Genomic DNA, 20,422 nt, shown 5'->3' on the forward strand with positions numbered 1-20,422 from the left:
ATTGGAGAATCAACGTTGATAAGCGGGGATTGGTCAGCAAGGAGAGTAAGTAGTCGTCAGGCTTGTGTCCTCTGTCTCCGGGCTTTTGGCCTGAATGATGAATGGCAGAGTTTGTGAAACGAGTGTTGCCAGTAGGAGACCTGCTCATTACACTTGCTGGAGGAACAAACAGGAGAAAAGTTGCGATAATGAAGCAACGAGCGTCAGCCAGACGACTAACTGCAACAAATTCATCCTTCAGTTCACCATCCAGCATTCTACGATCCTTCACTCCGCACATCCATCACCGCTGAATGAAGCACACACGCACACACAGAGCAAGTGGAGAGAGTGGAGAGAGAGAAAGAAAGACTTGTCACATCGTATGCAATCACACGGAAAAATTGAATTCTAGCAAATTTGAGTGAAATGCTCAGGGCCAAATGTGGCTGGGGTCCCAAGTGTTTGCATTTCAATGCATGCCAGACCTTTAAAAGCACTTCTAAAAAAGCCAGTGGGAAATCATCTATTCCATTACAATAAGGGTTTTAGCTATTTTGGGTCTGCTGGGAGAGCGATGGCAAAGTCAGATGTTCATTAGCGAATCCTTTTTGTGCAAAGATGGGATGCTGGACTCGTCAGTCCAATTTTTCCTGCCGTAAACCAATCCAGAGGGCACGAGCGTTTGCAGGTTTAAATATTAGTGCGTGCGTGCGTGTGTTCACGTGTGTGTGTGTGTTCACGTGTGTGTGTGCACGTGTGTGTGAAGCATTTAGAAGCCAGCAACACACACACATGGCAGATGCTCAACAACTGGAATAAGTAGAGTATGCACATTTAAAACGAAATGGATGAGTGAGGGTGCGGTGAGAGAGATAGAGAGAAGGAGTAGAAGAAATAAAAAGCGTGAAAGGATGGGAAGAAAAATGAGACAAGGGATGGAAAGAGAGATACTGCGCAGTTTTCTCAGCTTGTATAAAACGGTTTAACAGAACAGAGGTGTGCCGTTAATGTTTTTTTGATTGTGCAACTGCCCAGACAATTCCCTTTCACAAAAATAACCAATGAAGGTTCTGCTTTCTAACTGCTTTGATTCCATGTTACTCTGTTACCTACAAGTGTAAAATCAGGGCTTTGGTCCTCATTAATTCTATTAAAATGACCCTGTGGCTGCTTGAGAAAATATCGCACAGCGAAGAAATCGTGGAGAAAAGATTGAGGGAAGTGTTTTATCTGATGCCACACTAGTCCCAGTTTGTAACCACATTCTGCAAGTCCTGGCCGGTGCCAGAGGCGAGCAGGTTGAGTGCCATTGCAGTCCATGTACAGGAGCCAAGACTCGGGTTCCCACGGGCGGCCATCCACAGACTGCACACACTGCTCACCCCTCACGCAGCCTCCCGTGACCCCCGGTACATAGCAATCAAAAATTCTCGTTAGCCGACTTAATTTTCCGTTTATCCTCCCAAAACAAAATTTATGCTCCCAGCAACTTGGCTGCAAGTGCATAACATCATCGCCTTGCGAGTGAGGACTGGAGGAAATAATGTCGATCCTGAGATTAATGGAGTCAGCCGACACCCCGATGCGGGATTCCAGAGGTGGCCGCACATCTATGAAGTATGTGGGGGCAGGGGGAGGGAGAAGAGACTAGAGTGTGGGGGGTAATGAGTCTGCTTACATAGACAGGAAGTTGGTTGTTAGGTGATCGTTGCTAGCAAGTGAGGCGGCAGCCGACAGGAACAAGATTCTGAGGATGATGTATTGCTAGTCGTCTACTGTAGAGACCACGTGGTCTGTGAGCCCAGGCCTGGCTGCTTGATGGACTCGGCGATCACCCGGGTAGACATCGTTTGGTATTTTGGGATGGAGCGGGGCTGGCCAAGAAAATTCACGGAAGCTCCAATAACAACAGCTGGTAATAGGCAGGCAACTATTTCGGTATTTGAAGCCCCACAGTAAATATAAATACGTTCTTCAATTCTCTATCTTCAGATTCATTTTGCTTTGTTGAGGGTTTGAAGTGAAAGTGTAAACTGCATTTGCAAAAGAGCATCCTTTCCTAGGGAGCAATTTCATTTGTAAGAGTCGTTATGGTCGTTACTCTCTCACCCGACACACGAGGAGTACTGTGTGCTCCCTGTCTGAACTCGTTCTGATCACCTCACACGCTCCCAAACTGACAAATATTTAAGGAAACCCCATTACAATATCTGATTTGCCAGCTTCCACCATTCCACAAGGACACTTTAACCAGTCTTCTACAAAGATGACGATGACAACGATGATGATATGAAAGTGTCACACACAAATGACCCCGGGTCACAACGGCGATGACTGGTGTGACTCCAGGCAAGGGACAACTGTTCGCTGGACATTGTGTGGTGTCGCGAGTTACACAGAAACCAGTTTAGAGGTCTGTGTGTCTGTGAGTTTGTCTCTTGGACCATCACTAGGTGAGGGTCAGCACGTGAGCGCGCGCGTTGTTTCCAGTGACGTGAGCGATTGTTCCTAGTGACGTGCAAGTTATTTCTCCAGCCGTCCTCTACTTCCGCCAGCCCCTCCCCCTTGCCCCCTGCCCAACGTTGATGTGCACCGGGGACTGCCAGCCGTTACCGTCGTCTGCAAAATGATAACGGTTTGCTCTGCCGGGGGAGCATGCGCGCTCGCGATTAAAGGTAACACAAAACACCCTCCACACCTTTTCCCAAAAAAAAACAAAAGGAGGAAGGGAAGCGACCGAGCCTCCCACTCTAGGCACGTGTGGTGAGCAGCTGCACGTGCGGGAAGCTGCGACTGCGTGCGCTCACGGCTCACAGATTACAGCTGCACCCGTTCTGCTGAGCAGTGGTGTAACCCACAGGTAAGATACTCCAGGTAAACTTGGTGAAATGCAGGTAATTGTCCTTCCTTGGTTTTACCACTTGCCATACAGTAGAGGTGTGAAGAGCACGTGGGTGTGTGTGTGACATGAGTGTGCTCAGTGGTGAGTGTGTAAGTGTGTGTGTTCACGTGTGCTCAGTGGTCAGTGTGTAAGTGTGTGTGTGTTCACGTGTGCGAATGTGCGTGTGTGGTGTGAGAGAGGAGATCGAGAATGGAAAGAGGAGGAAAGTCAGAAAGAACTCACACGACTACACACATATTGTGTTACCGTGCACAATGCACACCCAACAGTCAAAAAGTCTTTCAAGATATTTTTTAAAAGAAATTCTTAACAGAAGAAAACCTAATGTAAGTACGTATGTCCGAGAAATAAAGTGACAATAGTAAAAGAAGTCTACAGTCGAAACTAAACTTAAATGAAAAGAACAAGTTTCCATCCATTAAGCTGTTTCTTGAGACTTCTTGTATGACAGTGTAAACGTGTACCGTGACTGTGGGCGGACGGATGGACGTACAGACAGGCCTCTAAACTCCTTCTTCCTTTCATCTTGTGCTCCTACCTCCATGACAATGTTAGAGGAGGAAACACAGTCGTACCGCGAGGATTGCGAGAGACCCGGATGAAAGGGAAGAGATCAGAGAGAAAGGAGCATGCGAAAATGAGGGAAGTTAAAAAAAAAAAGAACAAAAAAGCTACAAAAACACTGACAGGAATCTGGGAACTACTCGTCTTTGCCTTCTTCCCAAAAGGAACCGTCGCTGCATCTTCTGTTGTCTTAACGGAGAAGTGTCGGGTGGAGGCTGCGGCACGGGGTGAGATCCTCTAACAAGAGGCGCCAGGGGCTGTAGAGGTACCTACCTGTACCTACCTGTACTGTACCTGTACCTACCTGTACCTTACCTGTACCTTACCTGTACCTGTATCACGTGTACGGGCCGGATGACAATTACCTCAGCTAACGACTCGGAACGGCTGTGGAGGCGGTACTTACCTGCTCACTTTCTTCTTCTCAGGTGTGCTGTATCCCGGGGATGAGCTTATCTGAAATGGAGCGACGCTTCGCAAACATAGTTCTGACACAGCATCCTCCATTCCCTCACCTCTGTGTCTCTGTCTCTCTCTCTCTCTGTACTGGGTATGTACACACAGGGTCATACACTCCCCCCATCACCGTGAAAAAAATCCGACTTACTTTTCTGATGACTTCGTCCTTCTTCATCTTGCAAATGACAACTCTAGGTGCTATTCGTGCACCGTTGGCAGGAAAGACGAGGGAAGCCCATGGTTGCTAAGCTGCGAAGCAAAAAGGAGAAAAGCAACCGTTAAAAGCGTTGGTGATTGAGAACTTCTTTCCTTTCCTACTTTAATCTATCTCTCTGTCAGTTTACATCCACAACACCTCCTTCGTTGCATAATGTTGTTTTGTTTTCGATCCAAGATCAACATTCTCGGGAGGTCAAGACGAATCGATTTCCGAAGTCACTCTGTCTGCGATCCTCTGACAGCCTCGTCATCAATTGTGGCCGAGCACCGGCAAGGTGTTTTGTTTGCCTCAGCTCCCATCCCATCTGGAAGTCCTTACACAAACCGCCTCACATCCCCAAAATACTTTGTCATGTGAAGTGTGCGGTACTCGGGGTAGCACACTCTGATAACACAGACAACACTTCAGTCAACAACTCACTAATGGTTGTTGCACGAGTTGTATAAACAACAAATTAAATAGTGCCATCAGGAGATGATATAAATAGTGTTTCTGATTAAACTAAAAATGCAATAAAAAAGCGAATAAAAGTAATCACAAAGCCTAACAGGGGCAACGAAGGTAAGTGGTTCATCGTGTCTAGGACTGAAGATGTGGAAAGTGGACGAGTGCAGTGCCACTCTCTACTTCTGTCTACCTTTCCATTTACCTTCCCTGATAAATAAGGCGCTCGTTTCTACTGGGTGGTGTGACATTGTGAACCTGTGTGTGAACCGTTTGACATTTATGAACCTGAGAGTGAACCTCCTGGCATTGACGAAGGAGGGTCTTGTAAGGACGGGCGGTGCAATGAAAGTGAGCCAGGGGAGGAAACTTTGTCCTCATTTCCGGTTTCTTTCGATTAATTTTGGAAACTTGGGAAAGAGCGATGGGGAAGAGGAAGGGTGGTGAAAATGATGGACACATATGTACGGGCTAGCACACACACACAGATGGAGGGAGAGACGAAGATGCTGAGAGGAACGAACAGTAAAGTTTAGGCCAGGAATGGAAACAATTAAATTTAAAAAGATCTCTAAGCTGAAAGTATCCTGATACTATTATCCTAGCTTAACCTTACCTCAGGGTTATCAATTCGAAAGTGTTCACCTAAGGCTACCTGAAGTTTTGTGTTTGTGCAGGTGAGTGCATGCCTCGCACTACTTTACCTCGGCACACGCTGGCGCTACAACTGCGCGGAGTGATTTCTCCAAGCTGAGATTATTTGTCTAGATGCGCGTGTGTTGTATGCGCATGGGTTTGAGGTGTGTCCATGAGTATTAACATGTGAGAAATATTTTTTAAACAACTGTTGACTTTGAGACAGAGCCAATATTTGGTTTCGCTGTGTCAGAACATCCAAACCGCAAGAGAAATTCGCACCGATAGCTCTCATCTTCGGGTGTACCATCAAGCCAAGAAAAACATCACCAACTTTCACAAAAGAAAAATCAAGAAAATAATTCTCTTCAAAATTAACTTCTCTGCTACATCTTTTCGCTGAACATTACTCTGAGTTAGTATTGTTTACCTGTATTATTTATGTATTTTTGTTCATCCGTCAGTATATTTTAATGTATGCCCCTTGTCACAGTACAGTCGACTTTTGCATGACTTTTAGTCTGGTGTGAAGTTGAGCTTTGTCTTCTTGCTGCTTTGTGAGAAGGGAGGGGAGTGTAGATCGCCCACCTTGACGGGGGAGACCCACCGCAGCCCCGCTGACAATAACGGCTTCTTGACGTAAGACCCGGGTGCAGGGGGGGAACTGCTGTGGGGAATAAATCAGGGGAACAGTCCCACACACTGCAAAAACTCGCCAGCAGGTATGCAGTGCAGTGGGTGTATGCACACTGATTTATATTTAGTGTACAATGCTGCAGCGGCTGCGAGACCAGGTGAACCAACTCCTCGCTCGCAGAATGATTATGACATTACCTGGCACAGGTAGTGGCCAGCAGGTAATAGCACAGACTGCATAAACAACACACAAACAGGCGGTGAACTTTAAGGGCTAAAGACGTATTTGTCTGTATATATATATATCAACATGTAATTGTGTACATGCTTGTACATTACATTGTCATTGCATTAGTAAACTAAATGTTTAGCAATGTCTACAGGCCTTGATGGCCATGATGACCATGTTACTGAGTTCGTCCTTGTCTTTGATTCTCAGCCAAATTTTTTTACCCTGGGGCAATGATTTTCGAGTCAGAAAGTCTGAAGCATTGGGGGGGAGGCCTGCACTGGTGCTTGCGGCGACTGTTTCCGCCAAGACAAACACACCGACCTTCCTTACAACATCGACAAATTATGTTTGTGCACCGCTTGTAAGAAAGTTTGGAATTTGTGCAACAAACTTACTGAGCGGCCCTTGGTGCTGCACGTGTTCTCGCAGGTCCTGCAGTTGTTCACACGAGCCAGTCTGTGTGCAGACACATGAACATGTGTTCACAGACCTGCTCAACGCACCCTGACCTTCTGGAGGTCTGTGCCAGAGACTCAAGGCCTCACAGGCTTCACGCATGCGCAACAACGGTTGCCACTGGTGACCGACTCACTTTGTGAGAAAGAGGCTTTTGACCCACTAACTTGACACAATATCACTGTATTAGCAACTTACACAATGTATCTTATATCATGCATGTCGGCAGGTATTGTAGTTACCTTCCTTCCCTCCATCATGATAAGCGTTACCATCAACACCACTAACGGGGTACCCTTCATCAGAATCATACCCGTTCATTTGAGCGCTGTCGGTCATACAATTTTCAATCCAACCAACCAACCATCCAAACAGCCAGCCAGCCAGCCAACAAAGCCCCAAGCAAGCAAAGTCACGAGGGCGGCAGTGTCACAGAGGAGGCGACCAACTATGGCATCACAAAGAACTCAAACAGAACTTTCTGAAAGACTGCTCGATGCACTTCTACATTTTCCTTTTTGGTCAGTTGCAGAAAAAGTCACAGGCTGCTGTCTTTAGAAGAAGATAAGTGGAATTGTTCATCTTCATTTCGTCAGGAGCAAGTCAAGAAAAAAAAATCTTTTTTCTAAAATACTTTCTTACACAAACCCTTCTCAGTTTCTTCTTTTCTGATGAATGCTGTTGGTGTGGCTTTCTAGTTCTCTTAAGTGTGATAATTAATATCTCAGCTTTCGTGTTTCTGGTGAAATAAATATTCTTGCATCTGTTCTCTTTGTTTTTCTTATCCAGAATTCGTTTTCGGCTTGCGAGTAATTCGTTAATTTTGTTTGCCTTGGTGCCAGTGACTATCACAGATAACACAAATCATGGAAAGTCCGAGTCTTCACCTACTGATAGCAGCAGACATCTTTGTGATATAGTCTTTAATCTGCTGTTGTAACCTCATTCCGAAGCATACTACAGAATCCACTCCAAGGACTTCGTGCTGAAACATTCCACTCCATGCAAAGAGCTCACTTGAACTTTGACACAAGACTTTTTGAAAGGAGAAGCTGCTGGATAAACCATTGTCGGTGTTGACAAAGTTACACGCCGACAGAGACTCAACAAACAACCAGCCTCTACTCACAGGTAAACACCACTCCAGTGACAAATGTCACGCCCACTGGCAACCTACACTCCTCTGATTGACACTTTGACAAGCCACGCCCTCCGATCATCTGATGTCCTTTCACAAAACTCCGCTCACTGCAACAGTCACATACTAACTGTCGGGGATAATCACCTCGCCCACCACTTACAACATTTCATCAAACAACACGCCCACAAGCCAGTGCCACGCCCACCAACACATTGCCGTCAACTCTCGGCTGACATCTCGTTGACGATACGGTATCCGGCGAGAGTCAGACAGCGAGAGTCAAGGAATGTAGGTCCTGAGTAGAGCCGAACGGAAACCGAAGATGACAATATGAGAGAGAGACTCAAATTTCTTTATTATTAGGCCATCGAGCCTAGTTACCGGTTCGTGACCCTACCTGACCTTCCATCCCACCAGTGTAGTCACGGCATTCCATTGTGAACAGTGCGATACGTCACACAATCAGTCATCAACGAGCACATTGTACAACAACAAATGATGATGATGATGATGATGATGATGATGATGATGATGATGATGATGATGATGATGATGACGACGACGACGACGACGATGACACGACATCACTGTGCGTTCACGATTGAGGAATAGTTAATTTCACTCGCAACAGATGTGGAGGAAACACTTTGCCCTGCCTACTACCTTTCCCTAAGTTAGATGCTGTCTTTTCTAAAAGACGAAAAAAGAAAAAAAAAAGAAAGAACGAATGTAAAATAGATGGAGAAATAATTATTTGCTTGTCGCTCGAAGTTGCAAAAGACCTTTTACCTGTTTTATTTCGATTTTCAACTGTTTTTTGGAAGGGACTTGGAACTGACTTGTTCTGTAGCTACAGGATGTGTGCCACACTGGCCTGACACTAGGGAGGACTAGGGGAGGCTCCTGTAGCAATGAGATGTTCTGATTCCACATGCAATGAGATTACACAGCCTTGCATCGACAATTTGCACGCTGCACCCATCAGTTACACTCACTACGAGGCCGGTAATGATCTGCAACCCACCACAGGGCATCTTGCTCTCCATCAATCAAAATTGGAAAAAGTTTCCTGTCAGGATATTTATCGACATTGTACCAGCGACTAATTGCAGCCACCGGCTCGGACAAAAAGAAAACTGTTGTAAGAAACGGTTGTCGAGGCCTTTCCATCCATTTCCTCTCGTATTTTTACTGTCTCTTCTCTTTGTATCTTCGCAGTCTTTTATCTTTCATTCATTCACTCATTTCTTCTTCATTTCTTTTTTCCTAACAGTTCTTCCCTTCCTCCTTTCTTTTTCTTTACCACTTGATGAACACCGGCACAGAGCATGCGATCTTACTCTTGGCTGATAACCTTCTCGCCCTATGTTGGCTGATTGTCTTTATGATCCACCCGAGGGTAATAATTAGTAATTGGTATTCGCATAATTGGTAATGATTGCGAGATACTAATTCTTGGTATTTGAGCGAACAACCAGTCCAGTTGTGAAATGGAAACACATATTCACATCCATAGGAAGAAAAGTTATCTGAAGAATTTGTTTCAGTTCTTTCAGTTCTTACTTTTCCTTCAGCAGACATTCACAGAGTGATGGTTCTTTCTCACTGAGAAAACTCATAACCATATTTTTTTTTGAATGTAAAAGCGAACTGAACGATCACTTCAACAGATGTATCGCCTTCAGATCCACCAGAACTCGTCAGACAGACAGACAGGCCCCGCCCGAGCAGAGATCATTTCATTTCCTTCTTCAAACAAGAAAAGGGAATGTTTTTCATTAAGCCGCCATCGCCGATCTTGTCTCAGTGTAACCGAGGGTCGACAAGGAGGACACGAGCATCTAGTAATGGAGTTGAACACAAAGCCTGTGTTATTGTAGCTCGTGTTCTTCTTCTTTCTATCACAGATGTGTGGCTCTGTCCATGGTACCTGTACAAAGATGTTCACACTGTCTGCCACAAGAGGTCAAAGCAAAATTTGTGAATTTTATTGTCTCCACTTCTTCTCATTTTTAACTTTAAAGTACAATCTCAACAAAATTTTAGAAAGCTATTTCAATTTCATTGAACTTTGTGGTACAGTGGTCAGGTGCATGACTAAGACTCTCTTGAGTCTGTATAAAGGTGTTTCCACTTGCACAGTGAACAAAAGCAGAGGTGAGAAGCCTGTCATGACCATGCCACGCCCACCAGCTTCATGTTTAACCATATTTTGCCAGTGTCCACGTGATCAGCCAAAGACCGACTAGTGGTGGACATGGAGTACATTGGCGAGAAGACAAGCGACGATGTCCCTCCCTGCCTCGTCTTCGCCTTTCATTTGTCGGGAGGTCTCCCATCGTGCCAGTGCTTCATCTCTTCCGTTCTTCAGTTTTTCTTTGATCCTCGTTCATCTGTGTGTGTGTGTGTGGTGGCTGATGTCCTGTCACATGAAAGGACCTTCATTCGAGCTTCGACAAAGGCCTTTGCTGGCGCCGGGGCCAAGGGGAAATGAGATTTGAATGCAGGTATTTTAGCTGTTTTGATGACCCCCGCCACTCGTCCGGACAGCTTCGATACGATCGCTCACTTGTCCTTATGAGCCCCCAGGACCTGGACACAGTCTGGTACACGTGGCACTGGAGCAGGATGTCGACTTGGGGCCGCAAGAAAAGGGATTTCCCAAGACTGGGGGCTATCTAGCTTTTGCCCTCCACTTAATATTCCAGCGCTTTTCTCGTAGCCAGTGTATTTATTTTGTCAATGCCTTCATCCTCATTATATTGAGGTTGCTCTGGTTATTTTTGTTGCTTTGTAAACCTGTATTTGTAGTATTTGTGGCAGATACAAGAATTATGACAATTAACCATCTTCTTTTTTTTTACTTTTCGTTTTGCAGTAGCTGTCTTCGCTGACAGGAGGAGGTTTCCGATGCTGCAGGAGGACTCAAATTTGGTTGCCATCGTGAGGCCTTGTTTACGACTTCATCTGCCGCGGGAATCCTCACTGAATGGGGCTCACAACATGAAAAATCTTCCCTCCAATGACAGCCAGTGCTGTTGAGTCATTTCGTGTTATGGTGAGCAATGGGAGAACTGTCGTAAAGCTGGTGTTCAGCTCTGAGCTGCATGCCTGCATCATGGGGAGGCAGGGGAAGAGCTCAGAAAACAGAAGATGACTTCCTATTTATAGAAGGCAACCATTCCATTGGTGCAGAAATGCTTACAACAAAAGTTTTAAAGTTTCAGCAAAAACAAAAAGTAGTCGACAAAACGTATTACAGTCGCCATTTTGAGTGTAAGACGCAGCTCATCGTACTCTTTCTCTCTCGACTTTCCTCCTTCTCTCTTCGTTGCTGTATTTTGGTTTGGTCAGTTAAAAATGAACCAAATCGCGAACAATTAATTCTGCAGTTCTGATGAACTGAAATTGAAAATGTCAATCAAATAACACGTACGCCCCCCACCTGACACCACAAACACAGTTCAAACAGTAATATTTCTTTCCCTCTGACTGCAGTTAGACACCTGTTCCCATTCATTGAGAGGCATCATGGGTTAATTACAAGTATCTGTAAGAAACATGTCATGAGTTGGAGTTGTTCTGCTCAGGGAGGTGTTGGTGGGTGTGTCTTACAAACGGTAAAAGAGTTTTCCTCCAGATTTGGGGAAACAATATCTCGCGGGAGTTGTGGCCAGTCAGAAGCACCAGACCAGACCTTTCAAACAGTGTCAGCGACTGTATTCCGATGTGGAGGACATTCAGATTCTCAAAGCTCGACCTCGCCAGGTCAAGGACTACGACCTTTGTCATGTCTGACTCACAGACCCGGATGTACCACGCCCTCGACAGGCCCGCGGTCCCGTCGCACGAGCTCTTGCAATGAACTGCCAGCTCCTGGCCCTGGCCTGCTGGGCCTGCTGGGCCTCCCCTCTCTCTCTCTCAGACACAATTTCGCTCCTAGTTAGGGTCCAGCGCGGCTCCAGACTCAATTTACGGCGCCAACCCCTGGTTTTGTTTCCCTCCTTGCTGCGGGCCAAAGTGTTTTGGTGGAGACAAGAGGCTGATTACTGACCTGGCGCGAGCAGCCACGTCACGAGGCAAGGTGGAAGACGATAAGGATAAGGAAATGAGAGTATGTGAAAATGGAAGATCATCCATACTTAGAGAGGGAGAGAGGAAAACAAAAGGATAGAAAAATGGTATCGAGGAGAAAAGAAGATAGATTGAAAAAGTTAGAGAGATGGAGAGAGGAAAGTAATTTAAACGAAAGGCGAGAAAGGGTCTTGATGGAAAGAAAGTAATAATGAGTGTGACACTGAGTGAGAGAAAGTGAAGAAGTGATAGAGAGAAGTAGTGGGGAGTGCGGGAGAGAGGACGAGAGAGAGAGAGAAAGAGGGAAAGAGAGAGTGGTGAACTGAGCCAAACTTTATTGTTGCACCATCGGCCCGTCCCCAAAGGCAGGGAAAGGTCTCCACATCACATTTCATAACAACAAACAAACAAACAAACAAACAAAAGTAACAACAACCAGGACATCAACACATAAAACATGTCGCCTTCAGCTCCCAGGCACATGAAACAGAAATAACCCGATGGAGGGAGAGACCGGAGACATACACAGAATTCCTCTGATCGGTTGTCTTGAAACTTCGGTCCATCACACAGGCTTACAAACAACGCCTCTACATACCACATGTAAACAACGAGGAGGATAGAGAGAGGGAATGGGTGTGAGAGAGAGATGGAAGAGAGGAAGATGAGTGACATGGAGAGAGAGATATGGAAGGGAGAAGGATAAGAGGTGAGATGGAAAGGATAGAGAGGGAAGAAAAGGGGAGAAAGAGAACTGGAGAGCAGCAAGGAGAGAGAGAGAGACGAATAGAATAGAGGAATGGTAGAGGAGAAATGCCAGAGGTATGAGATTCATTCATTGCTCACCTCACACGCCTGACAGTTGTTTTCTGTTTGAGCAAAAGCAAACGTGGATGTGGTCACCAGGATGCGACAAATGTTGAATTGTTTCATCCATTATTTTATAAAGAAAAGTTTTGTTTTCTGCTTGTGATAAGAAGAGCGTGGTGAAGAAATAAATGTAAGCAGCCAGCCAGCCAGCCAGCCAGCCAGCCAGAGTTGGTTGTAGCCACAATCAGCCACAGCTCACCAGTTGCCACCCGAGGAACCAGTTCCAGTGGACCACAAGCAGTTGGGTGTGGGTAGCAAGGGATGGGGTGGAGCAGGGGAACATGACGGGGACAGTTTCCCCGCCGCCCGCCGACCGAGTGCGAGCTCTCGCCTCCTCCACCTCATTAACGAAGTGAGCATGGCCATTGCGGATAAGTAAAGATAACAAGTGGACGATCAGCGGAGCTCACTGTAGTGATTTGCACTCAATTAATATGTTTATGGGCCCTTTATTCACTTGTTGTTCATTAAAAGGTCATCCCTTCCTCGGGCTGTTGTCAGATTTGCGGCCTCACCGCCAATCTCTTCGCCGTTAGTTCTCGCTAAATCTCGACAGAAACTCACAGCACGAGACCTGCAGTCGAGGTCTTTGCCTGATTCCAGACACATATTTCATTCTTCACGTGCAGTGTGTGGCGGTGCGGCCTGCGGCTGTCTCCAGGCAGAAAGTATACAGTGGGGTGGAGACTAGCTGGTGAAGTTGGTTGGTGTTTTACTGTCCTCCACTGGAGGTTAGTTTATATCTGGACATAGACAGTTAGAGATAAATAAATAGAAAGACACACAAACACACACAATCCAATTCTATTTGCGAATGAATTTCGAAGATGTAGTGAGGCAGATGCGATGTGGGTCTTTATATTCAATTTGAAGGCAGGAATATTATTTGAGAGACTCTGTTTCATTATCTTCTCTTTATTATCTCGCTATGACGTCAGCTTCTGATCAACTGCTGATTGGCTGGCTGCTGATGTCTTTCAATGTTATCTTTCAACAGCTTTTTCTTTTCTCTGAAAGTATACATGCCATTAAAAGTTATATTTAGTATATTGTAATAATTTAAATATTTTATAATTCACATTTTGTAAAATTTCGTCTTTTGTGCATCTAGCATCTAGCATCTAGCATCTAGCATCTACATACTTTTATTTCATTCTCCGTTTGAAATAACCTTGCAAGTTAAGGATGCCATTATTTTGATATCCCATATTTACAGTTTACATTCTCTACTTACACTCACAGCTGTACCTGCTCCCTCCTCCACTCACTTTTGTATGCTGAAGGCAGGCAAGGGAATTATCCACAAATCATCTTACCCTAACATTTTCCTTTGCCTTGAAGTATTTTATAGTTTTTGCGCCCGATAAAGGTGGTATTTAAGTTGAGTGCGATAGGAACCCTCGACAACATGTTGCTAATTAAAACAGGAAGGTGTCTTATCAGCCTCCCAGTCCCCAGCTGCTTCATCACACCCCCCTCCGACTCTCCCCAAACATTCTGCTTTCTCTTTTGATTTCTGCACACCCCCCGTCAGTACGCATGCGCTGTGGGTACCTGGACATGTCAGCCAGTTCCTACCTGCAGAAGCACCCCGCGCATGCGTGTTGAGCAAACAGTGACAATGATAAGGTTTATGAACCATGAAGATCGCCTCGGCCCTGATGAAAGCGCATCAGACGATAAATCATCGCCTCTCCTTCAGCAGACATCCAGCCTCACACTCGCCTCATCCACCAACATTTGAAAAGAAAAGGTCAGAAAGTTCTCGTAATTTTTCTTGTCCGGGCCTGCGGGGCTGGTTATGAAGCCTGCCTCGTCCTTGTGACAGATTAAAGCAACGTGCGATATGGGGCGACTTGATGTAACATTTTCATCGCTAGAGTGGTCCTCCCCTGAAAGCCCCGGATGTGAGGCGGGGGAAGTGAAGATCGACATGTTGTCCACGTGAAAAATGAGTGTTTACTCTCAGAAAAAAAGTGCATGAGCTCCCGCGAGCGCTGGAGACTGATGGGTGTCAGGGTGGCGCAGTCGGTGATAAGCCTCGCTTTGGGCAAATTTCACGGGAACAAGAAGCCGACATTCGCCCGTAAACTTCATCGATCGAGTGACTTCCCTTTGCAGTGCTCTCCAAGGCTGGCAAACAGAATGATGACAATACTTCAAGATTTGTCTTCCCAGCACTGATCGCCGCCAAACATCTTGTGGGTCGCGGCCATGGAGACATCGCTCACAGGAGGGCACCACCAGGGGTCAGCTGCTCAACATGTTCTACTTTAGACACCTTGAGTCTCACAAAGCATTTAAAACAGTTTTATAGAAAGGTGTTAGATGAGGCGCACAACACAGTTTAAGAACACTAATATAATTTATAATAAGATGAAACTGTTTTAAGCCGGACTTTTGCCCCGTCAGCAGACGCCAGCGGACATGACGAGGGAGCCTCCGTGGAGTATCTCCTCCAACAATGGGAAACGTGTTGTGCAACTGGCCTGTGGGTGGCCCGTGCACGACCGAGACTATTCCACTAATTATTGTTACCCGGGTTCTTTGTCCCAGGATTAGCGATGTCTGCCACGAAGCCACACGCGCCTATCTAAGCAATAAGCAGTATTTCCCACACCGCCCTCGGTCCTTTCATGTTCCAGCCACAGCTCGTCAGGGTGTTCACAACGGAAAACACTGCGACACAGAGTCAATGGACACCTGACCCTCAGTTGCTGTCACAAGACAGGTTCGTGCTGTGGCTAAAGATGGCGGAGATCAGCCTGCCGCTGTAGCAAGATAGGACCTCTCCTCAAGATCAGAAGTTCCCTCAAGGTGTTGTAAGGACAGAACCGAGCTCTCAGCGAGAACCAATGGTCTGTGCATACTACAAAATTAAAGTTAACAGTAGAGAAACACGTAAAACTTTTAGTTTCAAATAATTACAGCTTGCAAAGAAATATGTATAGTGGGACTATTTTTCTTTGATATCACTGCGCGAGTTGGTGTTGATCGTCTGCTAAGGAGTAACTACAAGTCAAATTTAAATAAAAATAACATGAAAAAAGCTAAACACATACAACTCACGCTTTATTTTTGGTTTTGATAAAAAAATACCACGAAAATGTCTGCTAATCCATTCAGCAACACTACAAAACACAGCGTCTGCATACCTCGAGGAACTTCTGATCTTGAGGAGAGGTCCTATCTTGCTACACCGCCAGGCCAGGTGCCAGGAGTGGCGTCAGACCACGCGACAACGCGTCAACGCAACACGCCCCGAGCTGCGCGTGCATGGCGCCCTCGACTACCCGAGAGTTGGAAACATGCGGGTAGGACGAGACGGGTGCAAGATGCCGCCGACAACATGTCAATATTTGAAGGTTAGCGCCGGGCGTGTTTCACTCGGTGCTTATCGCAGAGTGCGACAACAGTGGAGAGGTAGGCGACACTTGTACACGATAGCAGGAATGCTGACTAATATACCCCAAACCCACCCACCCACTCACACGTATACACGCACATAAACAGCACACACACACACACGCACAGGATGGGTGGGTGGTAGGATGGCTCTAAAAACATCAGGCAGGGATTCAATGGTGTCATCAGGTGTCACCTTCGAGGACCGTCTCCTCCGCCTCCAGGGGCAGATCCCACACAAAACCTTCTCTCTTTACCCGAAGGGGTATGTCTGTACCCGCAGTGCCACCGTCCAGACGGCCCATGTTGACAGAAGACTTTTAGCTCGCTTAGCCTCGAGAGAAGGAATGAAGTTTGAAAATAAGTTTTGAGATATGCACTGACTCACTGTCTTTTCATCCTTCGTCCCGTTTACTGGTCTGTTCTCTCGTCCGTCTGATGTTCTTTGTTTGCACGTGGGTCCATGAGTGGGTGAGTGATGTAGTCGAGGTGAGGAACAGAAAACATGTGCTACTCTCAACATGAAAAACTGTTATGGGGTTAGTCTACCATCTGATACAAAAGAACACTTTCGAGAGGTTTTGATGGTTCAATGGCAACGACTTTGAAAGGGAATGTTGAAAAATATTGGGTCCGAGGCAACGTCCATGACAGGAAAAGCAAAGACGCGGGTAGGAACTAAGTAGTCGGGTATGAAGAAGAAAAGACTAAAATGAATAACTTCCATCTTTTATCCAGCCGGCTGTTCTTGTGATTGCTCTCAAACATTTTCTGAAGTCTATCCTCACGGCTGCATGTAACAGAGTGCCTGTAACTACTCCACACTTTATTTGAATTCCAGTTTTTATCCCACGAATTTCCACACCTCCACTTTGCGATGCTTTTTGCGGGGAGCCATTACATTCACCCTCCTCACCGCCTGCACTCATGTAGTCCTGTATGGCAGTTTTCCTTTTGTTGTTTCTATGTAATCACATGTCCCCCCAGCCTGCAGCCTCTCGCCGCCTGTGCAAAGAACCACCGGGGTCTCGATGAAGTCCCCACCGATGGAGCACGACCACTCACTTCTTACAGTGATGTAGGAGTTCGTCTCCCGCCGGAACTCATTCTCGCCGAGGGCCAGAAAAGCACGCGGTCCTGTCAGGCTGAGACTGAGGTGTGTTTGCGGCAAAACAAATGTCGGGCAAGCTAACAGTCGGCACCCGAAGCTGCCCACCAAGACACCCCATTACTAATACGTTTCACCTGAGCGACAGAAGGATTTAGTCCTTTCTGAACTACTTCGTTTGCGGATTTTTCCCACCAGCTCCCTTTCTGGTTTTTTTGTTGGCGTAATGGAGGGAGGAGAGGTATGAAAGGCCATTCCCCTCCCAAATTGATCTTTTGTTGGAAACATTTACCGAGCGCCGGGCTGTAATGGTTGGCACTTGTGGGCGATGTGCTGGAGATATAGTGCTGCGATCCCTCGTGCAGCAGTCGATGGTCTTTGCTATTTCACAGTTCAAACTTTGCTAATTCGGGCATCAGACGGGGAGGGAGGGGGCCCAACGGCTCGCGTCACACGTTGCGTCCGTCGTCGTGCTGCCGTCTGCTGCAGCAACCAAGAACAGACAACCTGTCGCGGCTTTGTCCTCCCGTGGCTTGCTGGAAGCTTGGAGGTGGTGACAAGAGTTGGTGAGGACAAGAGACAAGGTGCCACTCGTGTGTTTGCACAGCAACAGCTCGGCACAAGAAGCCTTCTCCACGAACTCTGGCCTGGGGGACAGCTGTGGGTGAGGGTATAGTCTGTACCCGAAGTCACTACCTGCTTGGTCTGCACTTATTGGCCTTGCGGTCCTTTTAACCGGACAAACACGGGTGTCCTCTGTTTGCACCTGGGTAGTAAGGGAGTCAGAGAATCCAAGCGAGAAAGAAAAACTTTTCTACTGTAAACATGTTTAAAAGCTGTTATCGGGATTAGTCTCAAGCTGACCATCTGATACCAAAGCCCACCATCCAGTTAGGAACGAACTGAAGCAACATGGCTTCCGATTGTTTCCGGTGTTGTCAGCAACAGTTTCTCTTCCCTCACCTTCGTGCTGGTTAAGTTTGATAGTTTGTGATGGATGGTTTGTCTCTTTACGACGAGCACAAAATTACAAAATGAAAAACAAAAACAAACTTACAAATACGGGTGCTCATCAGTCGTGAGTCAGTTTACTCCGTACGGCCGTTGAGCCACAGCCCTCGGGTGGAGATGAGTGGTGTAGAGAGATGAACTGATACAAAGTAATAAATCCATACGTGCGGCCAACACTGAGAAAGGACAGAAGGATGACAAGGTATGCAAACAGGAGCAACAACCCAGGCAAGGTGTCAGTAAAAGGAGTGAGTGCAATTAAAAAATGCTGAGGCCAGGAAGCCATTAGCTTCTGTGAGGACAGAAGTCTACCAGGCGCTGGGTCCGTGCCAGATGCGCGAACTGTGTACAGCGGGACTTGTGGTAGAGGTCTGCTGGTGGGCACAACTGTTCCTTGAACTACTGGCTGAGTACAAGAGACTACAGTCTGTCCCTCAATTATTGGCTGACTACAAGACATACAATAGTTCCCTAAATCACTCTCGTATGTTCTCGTTGACAAGCAGTGGAGACAACATGGACATGGAAACACTTTCATTGTCAAGGCTACGGCCAATGGGAGAGCGGGGACCAGACTCATAATTAGTTTCAGAACATCGCCGTGGAGACAAGTGTCATGTAGATATTTCAGCAAGAATGTGGGAGAACAGGTTAGCAGACGACAGCACCGGGAGGTCACAGGAGATCGTGGCCAGTAGCGAGGACCATCTTGTCCATGAATACGTGACTTGCTACACCAGTCCAGACCTCGGCAACGACACGAGGAGGACTTGAGGGAGAAGTCGACCAAGTGCTGCTAGTGTCTCGCTCTCAGGGTTTCACAACAGGGAAACAAGGTATCAACATGTAATCACAGAGCCGTGTGAGACCAACTTTCCGCCAGACTGATTCGCAGGAATTTAATTCATTTACAGTAGTCTCTCTCTCTGTCTCTCTCTTACTACTAGCCGACTTCAGCGAAATACAAATACAAGCTGCCATGCAATGAATACAAATTGCTAAAGTTGCTTTAGTTATTTAACAGACTTATAGAATATTACAGTTCATTATTTTGAATGTTGAACAGACCAGCTGACCACTTCTCCGGTGTTTGAACATGTGACTAAAGCACAAAAAGCTGTGATTGGTTCACATTCACTATATGATTATTTTTCAAATATATAACTGAAACATGGCGAGGAAAAAACTTTTGTTGTGAAGATACATGTAGTTGAAAACAAATACATTATTGAGGCTGTGGTTTGTTCTACATTGGTTTTGTTTTTTATACCACTATAAATACATTTGCTAATGGTTTTATGTTGCTATAAATGCGCTTGTTGCTTGTTTTATGTTGCTATAAATACATCTGTTGCTTGTTGCAGGAATGCCAGCGGATGTATACTCAGGTTTCAGGGAGGATAACTGAGTTAATGGCGATCATTTGGACAACAAAGGGAGGTGCGCCTGACATGCCATCAAGACCACGATAATCTCACACTTCCGCAAACAAAGACTGTGAGGATTAGCAGGAAGGAGAGGCACTTAATCCCAACAGTAGCCTCTTTGTACAGCCGGTGAGATAAGCAGACGAGTGGTAATTACAGTCCGCCAGACACCTGGCCTCCACAGGCTACACACCTACCTGTCCCCCCTCTCCCCCCTCTCCCCCGGGTGTTACTGGCGCCTGATACCCACCCCACCTGCTGCCGTCTGTCAGGGTACACCGCAGCGTGCACGGGAGGGTCTGGGGAAAGGAGGGGGATGGGGAAGAGGGAAGTGGAGGGCAAGTTGGGGATAGTGGGGGTACATGTAATATCTCGGGTGGCACATCGTCTCCTTGTCTTGCATTGCTGCTACATCCGCACTGCATACCCTGCAAATGTCCAAATAAACAGTGGTCTGGCGAAATAATAATTTTGACCTGATGTGACAGTTAGTACAAAGTAATCTAGTGTCTTGATTGGTCAAATGTATGAAGATATGGTAACCACAACAACTCACAAAACAGATTTTCACTTTACTCGCAAAGTCGGATCAGATCGTCTGTTTCTGTTTGCCACCAATCTTTATGGACCTCGGCAAAAGCCTATTAAAGAGCTGGCATGTGTAATTGTATTGCCGCCATGAAAGTGATACAGGACATGAAACTACCACAGGCTCCACGAGAGGCTGCTTCAGGTGACGAGGGCTCTGGGGTGGATCCACAATGAGCAGCAGAACCACCCGTGCAACGCTCGTCAAACGGCTTTCAAAGCGTGATATCACAGGTCGGGTACTTTGTCACTGCAAGAATATGAGCC

The sequence above is a fragment of the Pomacea canaliculata genome, linkage group LG10, assembly GCF_003073045.1.
Source record: "Pomacea canaliculata isolate SZHN2017 linkage group LG10, ASM307304v1, whole genome shotgun sequence".
NCBI lineage: Eukaryota > Metazoa > Mollusca > Gastropoda > Architaenioglossa > Ampullariidae > Pomacea > Pomacea canaliculata.